Raw genomic sequence first — 17,180 nt, 5'->3', positions numbered from 1 at the left:
TATGAGCCCTATTGTAGCGCTCTTCAGACACATCAGTCGGGCTACGCAAGGGGGTAATGAGCCAAGGCTGGCTCATGTACCCAGAATCACCTATAAATTATGAACAGAACATAATTCCAACCGAATCCTCAAAATAGTATTTGTAGTACAATAAAAAGTTTTGTACACGATAATCCATTAACAAATGTTTATTTTAACTTAAAAATATCTAGTTCAATATTATTCTCTATCTTCCCATTTCAGCTAAGACATGCTACATATGCGTATTTCTCCTAAATCAAGCCTTGTGTAAAATGCTAACTACATGGTTACATTACATTCTCTATCTGAGCATTTAAGGTAAGACATGCTACATATCTGCATTGAACTAAAAGACATTTGCGGAAAGAGACAATGACATGGTTAAATTGCATTAGCTAATATCTTCCCATTTCAGCTAAGACATGCTACATATGCGTATTTCTCCTAAATCAAGCCTTGTGTAAAATGCTAACTACATGGTTACATTACATTCTCTATCTGAGCATTTAAGGTAAGACATGCTACATATCTGCATTGAACTAAAAGACATTTGCGGAAAGAGACAATGACATGGTTAAATTGCATTAGCTAATATCTTCCCATTTCAGCTAAGACATGCTACATATGCGTATTTCTCCTAAATCAAGCCTTGTGTAAAATGCTAACTACATGGTTACATTACATTCTCTATCTGAGCATTTAAGGTAAGACATGCTACATATCTGCATTGAACTAAAAGACATTTGCGGAAAGAGACAATGACATGGTTAAATTGCATTAGCTAATATCTTCCCATTTCAGCTAAGACATGCTACATATGCGTATTTCTCCTAAATCAAGCCTTGTGTAAAATGCTAACTACATGGTTACATTACATTCTCTATCTGAGCATTTAAGGTAAGACATGCTACATATCTGCATTGAACTAAAAGACATTTGCGGAAAGAGACAATGACATGGTTAAATTGCATTAGCTAATATCTTCCCATTTCAGCTAAGACATGCTACATATGCGTATTTCTCCTAAATCAAGCCTTGTGTAAAATGCTAACTACATGGTTACATTACATTCTCTGAGCATTTAAGGTAAGACAAGCTACATATCTGCATTGAACTAAAAGTAGACATTAGCGGGGGGAAAATATATGGTTAAATTGCATCCTATAGCTGAACATTACGCTAACATTTTAAAACTACAGTGGCAATTGTCACAATAATTAACCATGTTGTGCACAAATACTCACCAACGAGATAACCAGGGGGCATTTGTCTTTCCTCAAACTGTCTCCACAGGGACGACAGAGAGAGGATGCGGGCATCATGACAAGCTCCTCCAAAATTCACACACACATGCATAATCCTCATCTGTGCGTCACAAACATACTGCACGTTAAGGCTATGAAAATGTTTGCGATTTCTGAAGGGCGAGTCATCAATTGGAGCACGCAGCGCAATGTGGGTACAATCTATGGCTCCCAAGACATTGGGCATTTGAGCAATATCAAAGAATTCCCGCTTCAGGCGCCTCCAATCACCATCTTTCTGTGGGAATCCTATGTATTGCTTACTGATACGTACCATGGCATCCAGAAAGTTATCAAACACCACAGAGAATGTACCTTGAGCCAGGCCATGCATGTACAGTTGTCCGGATTGAAAACTCCCGGAGGCCAGGACGTATAGACAGCTTAGCATCCTACTCATGGCGGGAACAGCAGTCCTTATTCTTATACGTGGCTCCAAATGAGGTTTAAGAAGATCGTAAAGGCCAATGAGCTGTTCGCGATCGAGCCGATACTTATCAAAAACCTCAAAGTCACTCATGTTTTCCAAGGTGGGTCTCACCCTGTAGACACGAGGACCTCGAACCAGATGACCCTTTCGTCTCAGTCTGAGCCGTCGAGGCTGCCTGATTCGACCAACAGCTAGTTCGCCAATAGCAGCACCAGCAGCGTCTACCATGTCATCGTCATCCATCTTTCAAAACAGCGTAACAAGGTAAGCACTTGATCTGATGTGGATCACAAGTGATGCATTGGCCATGTTGTTTGGGGGATTTATAGTACAATTAGTCCAATGGTAGTGAGTTTGTAATGATTGCTGAATGTATTCACCTGTTTGTATGTGAGCGGCGCGAATGCTTTCACAGTGGGCGTTTATTTGTTGTTTGCTGAAATGTTATTTTCAAACAATGATTCTCAATGTGAAAGTGTCAAAGATCACACATACAGTGCATGTTTGTAATGTTTGTTCATATGCATAATCAATATTTCTTAAACGCGATCTTATAGTAACAAGCACACGTCCAGGCTAACATGAATGAAAGTGCATAGTTGTGTATAATGTGCATTGAATGTGATCGATCAATGTTGCTGCAATATTGTTTGTAAACGATAAAGTAACAGCTGCCATCTGTAATATTGTATATATAAGTGATTGCCGAGCAGTCAATATTGTATGCGTCCCTTTAAAATCGCAATAATAATTCCGAACTTCCCGTCTGCCATCTGTAGTATTGTATATATAAGTGATTGCCGAGCTGTAAATATTGTATGCGTCCCTTTAAAATCGCACTAATACTGAATAACTTCCGGCTGTCATCTGTAGTATTGTATATATAAGTGATTGCCGAGCTGTAAATATTGTATGCGTCCCTTTAAAATCGCAATAATAATTCCGAACTTCCCATCTGCCATCTGTAGTATTGTATATATAAGTGATTGCCGAGCTGTCAATATTGTATGCGTCCCTTTAAAATCGCACTAATACTGAATAACTTCCGGCTGTCATCTGTAGTATTGTATATATAAGTGATTGCCGAGCTGTAAATATTGTATGCGTCCCTTTAAAATCGCAATAATAATTCCGAACTTCCCGTCTGCCATCTGTAGTATTGTATATATAAGTGATTGCCGAGCTGTCAATATTGTATGCGTCCCTTTCAAATCGCACTAATACTGAATAACTTCCGGCTGTCATCTGTACTATTGTATATATAAGTGATTGCCGAGCTGTAAATATTGTATGCGTCCCTTTCAAATCGCACTAATACTGAATAACTTCCGGCTGTCATCTGTAGTATTGTATATATAAGTGATTGCCGAGATGTCAATATTGTATGCGTCCCATTCAAATGGCACTAATACTGAATAACTTCCGGCTGTCATCTGTAGTATTGTATATATAAGTGATTGCCGAGATGTCAATATTGTATGCGTCCCATTCAAATGGCACTAATACTGAAGAACTTCCGGCTGTCATCTGTAGTATTATATATATATAAGTGATTTGCGATCTGACAATATTTATTAATTGTCCCATTGAAATCGCCTTAATAATGCTGTTCCAAACTGTTGTTTACGTATATGTTGTATTGTAGTATTGAGTGTTAAAGTTCCGAAAGGGGCGGTACAGTGGTGAATCTGTGATGTGTATGGTTGAATCTTCTAATGACGTCATGATATTATTACCCTGCCTATGTAGTTCATAAATCCTCATTGTGTTGTTGTATTTGACTACATTGTTATTGTGTGCTGAATAAAATCTAAATGTGTGCTTTGTGGTTGCGTGATAGGTGATGCGTGTTATGTACATGTACGTATATATTGTGATTGTGTCCCACATATGCTGACTTCTATATAGCGGTCTGGCATTGTTGTTCCTTCCCATAAAGTGACATCTGTAATCTGGTGTACTGATGTTCTTGTTGTACGTAATTCCTAATGGTTTCTGGTGATGGAATCATGATGTTAAAAGTACAGTAAAATCCATATGTTGTGTTTTGTGATTCCTCTAGAGAATGTAATGTGTTTTTCCCCCATCATTTGAATGCACATGTATGAGTGAATGTTAAAAGTAATGTATGTGCATCCATGAGTGATCATGTGTTAAGCCTATGTAGATATGCTGTTGCTGCAAGCATATGAGTTGAATAACTGAAATGCAATAATAAAGGTAAATGAGAATTGTTTCCCATTGTGTAGTGTTTGTGAATCCTGAAAAGTTGACATTATTTTTGTGTCCGTTTAAATGTAATATTTTTAAAACAAAAATGTTGTTACTAGTGATGTTGAATTGTAGTTGATGTAATATAAAAGTCTGAAAGAATGTAATGGTGTTGTGAATATTCAAACAGTAAAATCCATAAATCCACCATAGGGAAATAGTCATTTCTTGATCTATTTATCATAGCTGGGTCTAACGCATGAAATCATGTCTTTTTTAGCGCTGGTATTTGGAGTTTTTCTGTCTACGCTATTTGCGTGCGTTAGGGAAATGAGGGTTTCGCGTGCACGAGCACGTCTTCCCAATAGAAGTCAATGGAGGCTCTGAAAATTGGTCATTTTTTTTTTCTAAGACTGGTTTTCATCGTAAAGTGAGTGACGTCATGAGCTTTTGTGAAAAAGTAACTAAATCGTGTTCTTTTTGTAATAAATAAATATTTTGTGTATGTCATGTGGTGTATATTGTTTGTATGCATCGATGAGTGTATATTTGTGATAATGTTATTAGTTAGATGTAGGTATTTGAGGGTCTTTTCCCGTGTGTCAATGTAAGTCAATGGGAAAATGGATTTGTGTTGTTTTTTTTCAAACACCCGAGATCTCGCAACTTTAATCCTTTGTATTTTGCTGAAAAATTATTTAATATGAAAAATAAACATAGTGTAGTGTTTGTATGAGTGTAAGTGTAGTTTGTGTAATATTTTTTATTTGATTCGTGGATGTTTTTTTTGTCGGTATATGTTTACTACTGGGTCAGAGGTGTCGGTAGAAATGTGAGCGTTAGGTTTTTTTTGAGTGTCGGTAACTGAACTCTAAATACCGGAGTACGTAAGAAACCCGCGTTAGGAGCCTCTAACGCTGGTTTTCACGGCTAACGCCGAACTCCAAATCTAGGCCACTGTGTTTAATACAGGAATTCCTCACATTTCTCATGTGTTCCCCCCATCTTTTTTTCAGGGGTCTTGAAGTTCTCCCTATATACTGTAGGCCACATTTGCACTCCAGTAGATATATTACGAAAGAGGAATCACATGAAAAACGAGTTTTTATCTCAAATTCCTCCTTTGTTGAAAAAGACATAAATTTCAACTTCTCCCCCTTCGTGAATTCACACAACCCACAATTCGCTCTATTACATTTATAGAATCCTTTCTTATTAGACAGCCAATTTTTTGTCTTCTGTTCTTTATTTTTTCCAAATTTCCTCATCACTATTTTGCTGGGAGCAAGTTTATTTTTAAGTGAAGGGGCTCTTTTAAAGGTACATATAGGATTTTCATCTAGAATGTTTTTTAGTACCGGATCATTCAATAGAATATTCCAATGTTTACGGACAATTCTCTTAATTCTATCATGATTTGAAGTATATTTAGTTATAAATCTAAGATTTTTATTAATTTTGTTATTATTAGTGCCTTTTCCATCTAAATTGCTGCATTCTGCATTATCTTTCGTTTTTGATGTATTAAAAAATTCAGATCTATCTTTATTCCTTGCCTTCAAAAAGCTCTCCTATATTAGATCCTTAGGATAATCTTTTTCCAAGAATCTACTTTTTAGGATTCCTGCTTGTTCATCAAAAAGAGTTAAATTTGTACAATTTCTACGGATTCTAGAGAACTGATTGTAAGGTATATTTTTCTTCCATGCTTTATAATGGTTGCTTTTATAATTCAAGTAACTATTCGTGTCCACTGTTTTAAAGTGAGTTTTTGTCAGAATATGACCTACTTGGTCCCAATATAGTACCAAGTCCAAAAATTCAATATAATCTGCATTAATATTATGAGTGAACTTAAGTCCCATATTATTTTCATTTAGTGATTTAATAAAGTCTAAGGCATTCTCTTCTGTACCTTCCCAAATAAAAATAAGATCATCTATAAAACGGCCATAGAACACCAGACTCGCCCCCAGGGGGGAGTTGTAAATATATCTTTCTTCAAATACCCCCATAAATAAATTGGCAAAACTGGGGGCAAATCTGGTGCCCGTGGCCGTTCCTTTGATTTGTAAAAAGAATTGTTCCTGATAGACAAAATAATTATGTTTTAACACAAATGAAATAGCCTCTAACAAAAATAATCTTTGTTTCGTGGGTAAAAATTGATCCCTCTTCAAAAAAACATCTATAGCATCTATGCCTAGATGGTGCTCTATGTTTGAATAAAGAGATGTCACGTCACAAGTGAACCATATGAGCTTACGCTCAGCCTTTTCTATTTTAGATAGCTTAGCTATAAGGTCCGGTGTGTCTTTGTTATATGATGGAAGGCCCTTGACTATTTTTTTCAAAAAATGATCTATATATTCGGATAAATTACAGGTGAGACTCCCTATGCCCGAAATAATGGGCCTACCAGGTGGATTATTGGTACATTACATTGTTGGTACATTGGTACAACAAAGGAGGAATTTGAGATAAAAACTCGTTTTTCATGTGATTCCTCTTTCATAATATATCTACTGGAGTGCAAATGTGGCCTACAGTATATAGGGAGAACTTCAAGACCCCTGAAAAAAAGATGGGGGGAACACATGAGAAATGTGAGGAATTCCTGTATTAAACACAGTGTCTCTAGACATGGAGTATGTTGTCATGATGGACAGACAGATTTATATAGTATTTTTCCGATTGAACAAATTACTTTAAAATGGGGCAGAAATAGATTAATTGACCTAAGACAAAGGGAGACATACTGGATCTGGAAAATTAAAACCTTGAATCCCTATGGTCTGAATGAGAATTTAGACATGGCGGCATTCAATTAGGTTAGAGTCCACTATATTACCAGTTAGTACTAGGCATTCTCCTTATCTTTTTGATGTTAGTTCCTTTTTACTGAACTGGGAGGTTAGTTTGTATTTGGGTTGATATTGCCTCGATATCTGGGTTCATGATAGTGAATGGGATCTATGCTCATTTCACTCTCTGAGCTTTCAATAAGTTGAATTAGATTTTAGAATCACCAATATGAGGAGGAGGTGATGTGGGGCATTATGGTTCGTATAGCCTGACACATATGCTAATATCATATACTCATATATATATATATTTTTTTTTCATTGTTATTTTTTTATACATTTATATATATTTATATATTTTTATATTTTTATATATTTATATATATATTTATTTTGCATATATTAAAATAGATTATAGTTTATGTTTAATGTATTATGGGTTTTATATACATTTTGCTAACAGTTGAATTAGCAATTTCAGTTGTTATATGGCACAGCGTTGCTATCTTTGTGTAAATGCATGAAGGAGAAGCATCCCAATCTGGGGTTGTATACACGTACTTATTGTTCTAGTTTAGCTGTGTCACTGTTTGCTATTTATTGTACTTTTTGTTACTTTTTTAACCGCAACATTTTAATACATATCAGTGACTTGATACTTTTACTAAATATAGCAATCCTCTTAATTGGTGGTAATCGCATCACCCAATCGGCATACGCTTGTAGATTGTGTAATGTTTTGGTATTTCCCCTATACATGGAGTCGATGTGTGCTTTTAGAACACGTCTGGTTGGTTTCTGTTTTTTGTTGAGAACCAATCACAAGTGCGTAGATACACACCCACTTTTTGTTTGGGTGTTGCACACTCCTTCACGCATGCGCCTTGTTTAGGCTTAGACACCGAGCAAAGCGAATATAAGCTGTGTATTGTTGATATAGTATATTCACCTGAGGAAGCGGTCAAGACAGACCGGGAAACGCGTTGTGATTACATGTTTACCAAATAAACATTTGTTTTTAGACTATATCGTTATCACGGCTTGAGTGATATTTTATGCTTGATATTTTTATCCATTTCTGCATACGGAGTCCGGCTGCTAGCCCACCTGGTTTGGGCATTTCTCCTAAGGCAGACACTACGAGAGAGAGCAATACTGCAAGAGGGGTCAAAGCTGCAGGATATTTGCATATCACATACGGCATCAAGGATTTCACTTTCATCACGAGAGAGCAGCTACCTGGACAGCTGTTAATGTTCCAGAAAGCTGTTGTAGCACTTCTCAAGTGCCTTACTTCTTGTAAGTACGATTAATGTGTGGGGAGTGAACAACTTTCAATACTGAATCACACTATGTTGGCGCCTTCTTCTTTTTTGTGTTCTATCCCACCTGACACATCCCACCCCCTGATCCCTTCCTGACCCCCCTCAAAAAGCTATTTTCCCTCCCCCACATAACAATGGTCACCGCCATCTTAAGTACTGGCAGAAAGTCTGCCAGTACTAAAATAAAAGGCAATTTTGTTTTTAATTATTATTTTTTTTTAAATACAATTATTTTGCAGTTATGATCCCCCCTCAGCCCCCAACCTTCCTGATCCCCCCCCCCCATACAGCTCTCTAACCCCCCCTCTACCTGTCTTCCACCATCTTGGGTACTGGCAGCTGTCTGCAAGTACCCATTTTGCCATAATACATGTGTGTTTTTTCCCTAATCATTTTCTGTAGTGTATATCATTAGTATTACTTGAGCAAGTGCATCATCAATGGCTTTTAAAAAAACATAAACACAGGAGTTCCCAAATAACTCCTCACCAAGTCCCTAACATGGACATAAGAAAGCAGTGGTTATTGATACAGATAACAGCCTATATTATTACCAAGCACAGACTATAACCATACCCTTAAATCAATGCTGGTTTAAACCAAGTGCAAATTTAATTGATATCAAGGAAATACTGGGTGTTAAATTGGTGCTTATAAGTACTAAACAAACATATGGGCACTATGGTACAAACCTAAGACATTTTTTTCCAGTACTCTCTAGCTACAATCAATTAACCCCTGATATGATCAAGACTGATAAAGTATTTTATGTGCACTTAGTATGATATGCAAACACCGTTAGGTATCCAAAGTATAAAAATGAATGCTGCTATATATCCACATATACCAATTAGGTTCTATATCTTCTTATGTACTATGTCATGTTGACATGAAGACCAGTAAATTTGCTGGCCAAATTATTATATAATTTCTATCTATGATTCTACGTGGATTTGATCAGTCCCTATTAGTCATTGAAACCAGTGAATGGTAACATACAATACTGAGAGTATATACTTATCTATGTACACTCGCAATACATAAACAATACATAAGTTGTATTTAATCAACGTGCTACTGAATCTTGGCAGGCATAGCATTAATTGAGCACTTTGTATACAAAGTAAAATATTATTGCCATCCAAGAGACCAGATTTAATTAATAGCTCTCAGATAGGGATGGGCGAATGTTTCGCAACATTCGAAAAATGAAACGAATTTTAACACATTCATTTGTTTGAATCGACTTTCGAATGTTTACATAACATTCTAACATTCGATTTTCGAATGTTCGGTTTCGAATTTTACGATTTCATTCGAAAATATTAGTTTCAAAAAATTTGAATTTATATTTGTAATAGTATTTCTAATGCTTTCTTTAAATGTTAATATTCGAATTATGCAATATTCGAATTCGGAAAATTCGAATTTATATGTTTGTAATAGTATTTCTAATGCTTTCTTTAAATGTAATATTCAAATTATGCAATATTCTATATAGAAACATTCGAAATTATATATTTGTATCGATTATGTACCAATTTACTAGATTCCCGCCCTACCACATGAACTATTGAACTTCTGACTAGTATTTGTTAAATAGAATGTTAAATTCAAAATTTCGAATGTGGACATTCGATATAATTATAAACAGTCGAATTCGAAAGTGACATTCGAAAACTGTAAATAGCATTCGATTATAGAATTTTTAAGAATATTAGTTCTTATCAAAATTCGGATTTATAATTCGAATTTCAGTAATAACATTCGTTCTAACATTCGAATTCGGAAATATACACATTCGCCCATCCCTACTCTCAGACTATATGCTGATTCAGCTATGTATATCCCTTGCAGCCTTTAGGCAATCCTACCTTAGTAATTTACAAGCTATCCTGGTACACAAGTGTATATTAACAGCAATTACATAATTTTATAGCATGAGCATCACAGTGTGTGGTTTTAATATTTCCCAATTTTTATGTTTATATACTCCCCAATAAACGTTAAGTTTTAATCCTTTTTTTGGTACCCAATTCTCCCCTTTTGGAGAACAAGTATTAATACATAACATACCATGTATGAATAGACTCTGGAGTGCTATAAGTGTATTCTTCTTTAGGGTTTTTCCCTAATTCTTAGTATAATTGCAGGGCCAGATGGGTCCCCTAGAGGTATGGACCCATCTCCCAGTCCCCTATAGTTATATCCCTGGAGACATCATAAACCATAAAATCAATAGAGTATAGGGCTGACCAAGTGCTCAAAAAACCACTAGTTAATACCAGATAATAATCTGTTTTTCATATCTATTAAAACCTCCACCAAATTAATATTATCTCATTTATAAATGTATTGTTGCTGTTAAATAAGACAAGTTTAGCAGATTTCTTTTTGTGGTCTATACAGGGAGTGCAGAATTATTAGGCAAATGAGTATTTTGACCACATCATCCTATGCATGTTGTCTTACTCCAAGCTGTATAGGCTTGAAAGCCTACTACCAATTAAGCATATTAGGTGATGTGCATCTCTGTAATGAGAAGGGGTGTGGTCTAATGACATCAACACCCTATATCAGGTGTGCATAATTATTAGGCAACTTCCTTTCCTTTGGCAAAATGGGTCAAAAGAAGGACTTGACAGGCTCAGAAAAGTCAAAAATAGTGAGATATCTTGCAGAGGGATGCAGCACTCTTAAAATTGCAAAGCTTCTGAAGCGTGATCATCGAACAATCAAGCGTTTCATTCAAAATAGTCAACAGGGTCGCAAGAAGCGTGTGGAAAAACCCAGGCGCAAAATAACTGCCCATGAACTGAGAAAAGTCAAGCATGCAGCTGCCAAGATGCCACTTGCCACCAGTTTGGCCATATTTCAGAGCTGCAACATCACTGGAGTGCCCAAAAGCACAAGGTGTGCAATACTCAGAGACATGGCCAAGGTAAGAAAGGCTGAAAGACGACCACCACTGAACAAGACACACAAGCTGAAACGTCAAGACTGGGCCAAGAAATATCTCAAGACTGATTTTTCTAAGGTTTTATGGACTGATGAAATGAGAGTGAGTCTTGATGGGCCAGATGGATGGGCCCGTGGCTGGATTGGTAAAGGGCAGAGAGCTCCAGTCCGACTCAGACGCCAGCAAGGTGGAGGTGGAGTACTGGTTTGGGCTGGTATCATCAAAGATGAGCTTGTGGGGCCTTTTCGGGTTGAGGATGGAGTCAAGCTCAACTCCCAGTCCTACTGCCAGTTTCTGGAAGACACCTTCTTCAAGCTGTGGTACAGGAAGAAGTCTGCATCCTTCAAGAAAAACATGATTTTCATGCAGGACAATGCTCCATCACACGCGTCCAAGTACTCCACAGCGTGGCTGGCAAGAAAGGGTATAAAAGAAGAAAATCTAATGACATGGCCTCCTTGTTCACCTGATCTGAACCCCATTGAGAACCTGTGGTCCATCATCAAATGTGAGATTTACAAGGAGGGAAAACAGTACACCTCTCTGAACAGTGTCTGGGAGGCTGTGGTTGCTGCTGCACGCACTGTTGATGGTGAACAGATCAAAACACTGACAGAATCCATGGATGGCAGGCTTTTGAGTGTCCTTGCAAAGAAAGGTGGCTATATTGGTCACTGATTTGTTTTTGTTTTGTTTTTGAATGTCAGAAATGTATATTTGTGAATGTTGAGATGTTATATTGGTTTCACTGGTAAAAATAAATAATTGAAATGGGTATATATTTGTTTTTTGTTAAGTTGCCTAATAATTATGCACAGTAATAGTCACCTGCACACACAGATATCCCCCTAAAACAGCTATAACTAAAAACAAACTAAAAACTACTTCCAAAACTATTCAGCTTTGATATTAATGAGTTTTTTGGGTTCATTGAGAACATGGTTGTTGTTCAATAATAAAATTAATCCTCAAAAATACAACTTGCCTAATAATTCTGCACTCCCTGTAGGTTCTAAAATTGAGAAGGTTTAAAGAAAACTAAAAGGATGAAAGAGATCACAAAAAAAAGTAGTAGATAGGTGTAACTCATTTTTTGTTACTAAATGAAAAACTGTAGTTTATGCAGATAAATAATTGCTTAGCACATGCTTATGATATGCAAATTGTTTGTTTGTGTGAAGATGATGGACCAAAATAAAACAGATCGGCATAATTAAAAGCCTGAGAAAACATTATTAGCATATCTGTTTTAGGCACAAGTGTTGTGAATATTTTAGGCTTATGATGATTTGGTAAACACAAATAAAGTACAGAATATCACAGAATATAAATATTTCCTGAAATGCTAGGGTTATAAACACAGCTAATGATAAAGAGAAAACATCAAGATTATGTTGTAAAAAACATGGATCATAACTAATTGTAAATAAATTAGTGTGTATGTATCAATTCCATAGCTGTTCTAATAAATTATATGTTTAATTGTAAGCACATGCCCATCTAAGAGATAACTCTTAAAGCACCAGGTTAATATTTATATTTTTGATGAAGCCATTGTAATGCTGGAAATATTTACTTTTGCTATGATAACTTTTTGTTAATGTTTGAGTAAATCTACTTTGTTAGTTCTACTCAAGACTATAAAATTGTAGCAACAACTTAAGTTACAATTACAAGTATAAATCCCGTACCTGATTGGCTGAAGGGTCCCACGTGACCGCCTGGAGTTTCTATCGAGTGCTGGTCTGCCGGGCGACGAACAGGTCCCGATCTGCTGTGTCTGGCGCAAATCAGTGCCGCTCTGTTTGTGAGTATAATCATCGTCGCTTGCTGCTATTGACTCTTGTTTTTACGTTATCACCCTATTGGCGCCTCTTTTCATTCCATTCAGGATTGGTTTTGGCCAAGTCTAAACCCCCAAATCTGGAATTCCAAAATCCAGAATTATTCTGAAATTCAGACTTTTTTTTATTAATTTAAAATAAAAAAAGGGCTAGATTACAAGTGGAGCACACGAAAATGATTTCACGATCGTTTGCGATCCCCTTAAATTGTGCTCATATTAGAAGATACCTTATTGCAATCTAAGAACAGTGGTTAACTTTATTCTGAAAATAAAATGTGTCACAAAGCACATAAAAAATATACTACAAAGTACACACACACTGATAATAAAACACTGTCTAATAAAAATGATTTAATATCGCACACAAAAGTTGTAAGGGCTCAAAGATATGAGATCTCACGTGTTAGAAAACAAAGTCTGCAAAGGACTTTAACATTGAGATAAATACTTATATATGTCTAAAGATGTATATGTATGTGTGTGTATGTGTATATATATATATATATATATATATACAGTATATATGTCTATATATGTACAAATATGTATTACAGTAGATACTCGAGTATAACGCAAGATATTCAAGACAAAAAATAAGATACAAATTGGAGGGGTCGCGGTACATTCAAGACTGATTTGATGCTGATTCGATTCTGATTTGATGCTGTCTTTCAGATGTGCAAAAAAACATGTCCCACACCAGTACGGTAATGCTGTCTTTCGACGCAGACTGCCAGGTCGGCGGCCCAAACATTATCAAGCCAGAATTTCACTCTGTATTCATCCATCCAGCCTTTTAGTTGAGCTCTAACGACAACACCAGATGGGAATTTTGCATTTTTCAGCAGAGTTTTTCGCTTAAAAATAACCAGTGTTTTCAGTTTTGTGCTATAAACCATGTAGGACAGAACGTGACCAGTTGTCTTCATGAGAACAGTCTTCTCTCCTTTAGTATAAACAGAATGATTTCCAGACAAATAAAAAAAACTCTGAAATCTCCATTAATAATGATGTACCGGTATACGTTACTTTTTGAAAATTTGAAAATAAAAAAATATACCTGTAATAAACAATGAAAATAAACAACCACACATAATTTTGCTGCATCAACCCCCAGCTTTGAGATATGGCTTGGTAGACTGTTTCCCTGCTGTCAAGCATTTTATTTGGCTATAATACACAGAACAGCTAGACCACTGTGACTGGTGTCTTGTTACAGTACTGTACAGAGATCAGATTACTGTACACAGACTGCTGAAATTTTCTTCAATTACTGTAAACCGTTATGAATGAATGAATTTAAAAAGACAACGCTCTTCGTATGAAGTGTTATTTAAGCTAAATGTTATCAAACTGGCCGAATCAAGTAATAATTTGGCTACTGCGCATCAGTTTGCTATAGCAGAGAGTACAGTTCGTGACTGGCGTAAAAAGAAAGCAGAACTAGAAATGATGCCGCGGACTAAGAAGGCCTGCAGAGGATTATCATCTGCATATCCAAAACTGGAATCAACTTTATATGATTGGGTCATGGAGCACAGAATGGCTATGCCATTTTACAAACAGCTAAACATCTCCAAGCATTGAAACTCAAGAAGTCTGATGAGGTTGGTGTTAATTCGAATTTTGTAGCTTCAGCAGGATGGTGTACACGCCTTATAGAATGGCATAATTTAATGTTACGCCAAAGAACAAAGCTATCACAGAAACTGCCAAAGGATCTCGAGGCAAACGTTGACAGCTTTCACAGATTTGTTCTTAAACTTCGTCATCAACACAACTATGACCTTGGTCAGATTGGCAACATGGATGAAACACCCATGATGTTTGATTTGCCTGGAAATCGTTCTGTTCATTCCAAAGGAGAGAAGACTGTTCTTGTGAAGACAACCAGTCACGAGAAAACTCACTTCACAGTTGTTCTATTCTTCATGGCGGATGGAACAAAACTGAAACTGCTGATTAATTTTAAGCGAAAAACTCTGCAGAAAAATGTGAAATTCCCATCTGGTGTCATCGTTAGAGCTCAACCAAGGTTGGATGGACGAAGACGGAGTGAAATTTTGGCTTGATGACATTAGTGCCCTTTTCAAACATGGAGTTATAGTTCTATCAGGTGGCGTAATTTCCAAAGTACAAGTCCCTTTTTCCGGTGTCATGGCGATGCTGGCAGAGCCCCGCAGAAAGCAAAAGTGGTCTGTGGATCCAAGAAATAGCACCTGGAGTAAAGATGAATCCAAATTTGGCCAAAAGATGCTTGAAAAGATGGGTTGGTCCAAGGGCAAGGGTCCCGGGGCGCAAGAACAAGGATCCACAGAACACGTTAAGGTGCAAGTAAAGAACAACACTTTTGGCCTTGGCCTTGGAGCAACCACTAATCATGAGGATAACTGGATAGCTCACCAAGATGATTTTAATCAGATTCTGGCTGAACTGAACAATTTCCATGGAACTTCGGAGTCTGAGTCTCAAGCTGGAGAAGAAAAAAAATCTTTCAGCTTGGAAGAGAAGTCCAAGACTTCCAGGAAACGAGTTCATTATATGAAGTTTGCCAAAGGAGGAATTGGAAGTTGACTCAGAGGAGAGTGAAGAACACAAACAAGAGATGCCTTCAAATGACTCTGAACCTACAAACACCATAACAAGCACAATGTCAGTAAATGAGTATTTTGCCATACGTATGGCAGTGCTAAAGAAATCCCAAACAAAATTTGTGGAAACTGCCCCAGAAGATACATATCCAGATGAGATTTCTCCTGAAGAAACAAAGCAGAAGTCCAAAAAGAAAAAACACAAGAAAAAAGACAGAGATTTGTATTCAAATTGTTTAGATGAACCTGAAACTGTTAAACATCTAGAGAATGAGGATTCTATATGTGGCACTGATTATCAGGAATCACAGAAGAGGTCAAAGAAAAAGCGAAAGAATAAAGAAATGATTTCTGAGAACACTGAGAATACAACGGAGGATAAAGAGCCTTCTGAAACCTCTGAGTGTGAAACTGTACATGAGAAACCCAAAAAGCGTAAAAAGAAAAGCAAAAGAGAATATGAGACAAGTACTGACAACAAGGAGGCGCTGGAGGAGGAGGGTCCTATTCTTACTGAGCAGTCTGTGAAAAAGAAAAAGAAGAAAAAGAAAAATCAATCAGATTAAAAAAAGGCCTAGTTTCTCTAAATTGAGTAAATCCTCGGAACATGGTCTTTTTTATTCATAAATATTTTCTTTTTTTATTGGCTTAGCTTACTATTGAATGAATTAACAAACTGGTATATTATCACATCTGAAAACTGTACATTTATATAAAAAGTGTTTCTTTTCCCCTATAGGTGCCATATGCAAGGCCATATCAGAGTCAAATTTGTACAGAAATCTTTGTGCCATCCAATAAAAAGATCAAAAAGTGTATTTGTTCTGTCTTATTCCAAGACCAAATGTAACTGTAAACTCTTTTGATTTTACACTTCAGATATTGCCACTGGGATTAAAGTATGTGAATGCAGAACATACCCATAAAAAAAAAAAAAAAAAAAATTTGGCTTGATAATGTTTGGTGCCGTCAACCTGGCAGTCTGCAAAGCAAGAGAGCATTACTGGTGTGGGACATGTTTAGTGCACATCTTAAAGACAGCATCAAATCATCTGTCACCAATGAGTGCACTGACATTGCCGTTAATACAGGTGGATTGACATTGCAACTTCAATCGCTCAACATTTGTCTAAATAAGCCATTTAAAGACTTACTTCACCAGATGGGGGTCAATTGGATATGCTCTGTCTGATGCGGTAACAACAACCAAGTTTGACCTGCCTCAGAGGCCAGATATCACTGTTTGTCATTGGGTTAAAGATGCCTGGGAATCGATACCACCAGAAATTATCCAGAAATCCTTCCGTAAATGTGGCATAAGCAATGCCATGGATGGGTGTTGAAAATTCGGAGGAGGAGACAGATGATACTGTCAGGGCCGGTGCTAGGAATTTTGGCTACACAGGCAAAGAATCATTTTGCTGCTCTCCCCCAAATATATTTACCTTGCCATTATTGCTTCTTAAAGGGACATTACAGTCAAAATGTATATGCACATAGATGGTTTCTATCTTTGAATAGAAACATAATTGCAATATACATCTATTGGAGAGCATGCTTCTAGTAAAAGTTATTAGTGTTAGTATTTTTCTCTGCATGTGCATGTGAAGCATAGCTAGATATTCTCAGTGAACCAGCATTTTAAATAGTGCAGCTGCTCAGAGTGCCAGTGGGGCTTATATCATGTCA

The 17,180-nt window shown here is 36.6% G+C and overlaps 1 pseudogene; it reads left to right on the top strand.

Annotated features, from left to right (window-relative positions):
- Nucleotides 1–14,986: 14,986 nt before the first annotated feature.
- LOC128652029 (PIN2/TERF1-interacting telomerase inhibitor 1-like) lies at nucleotides 14,987–16,057 on the top strand (annotated as a pseudogene).
- The last annotated feature ends 1,123 nt before the right edge of the window (nucleotides 16,058–17,180 follow it).

This window comes from Bombina bombina, chromosome 3 (assembly GCF_027579735.1).
Source record: "Bombina bombina isolate aBomBom1 chromosome 3, aBomBom1.pri, whole genome shotgun sequence".
NCBI lineage: Eukaryota > Metazoa > Chordata > Amphibia > Anura > Bombinatoridae > Bombina > Bombina bombina.
Note: the sequence above shows the minus strand (reverse complement) of the source record. Positions and strands in the feature narration are given on the sequence as shown.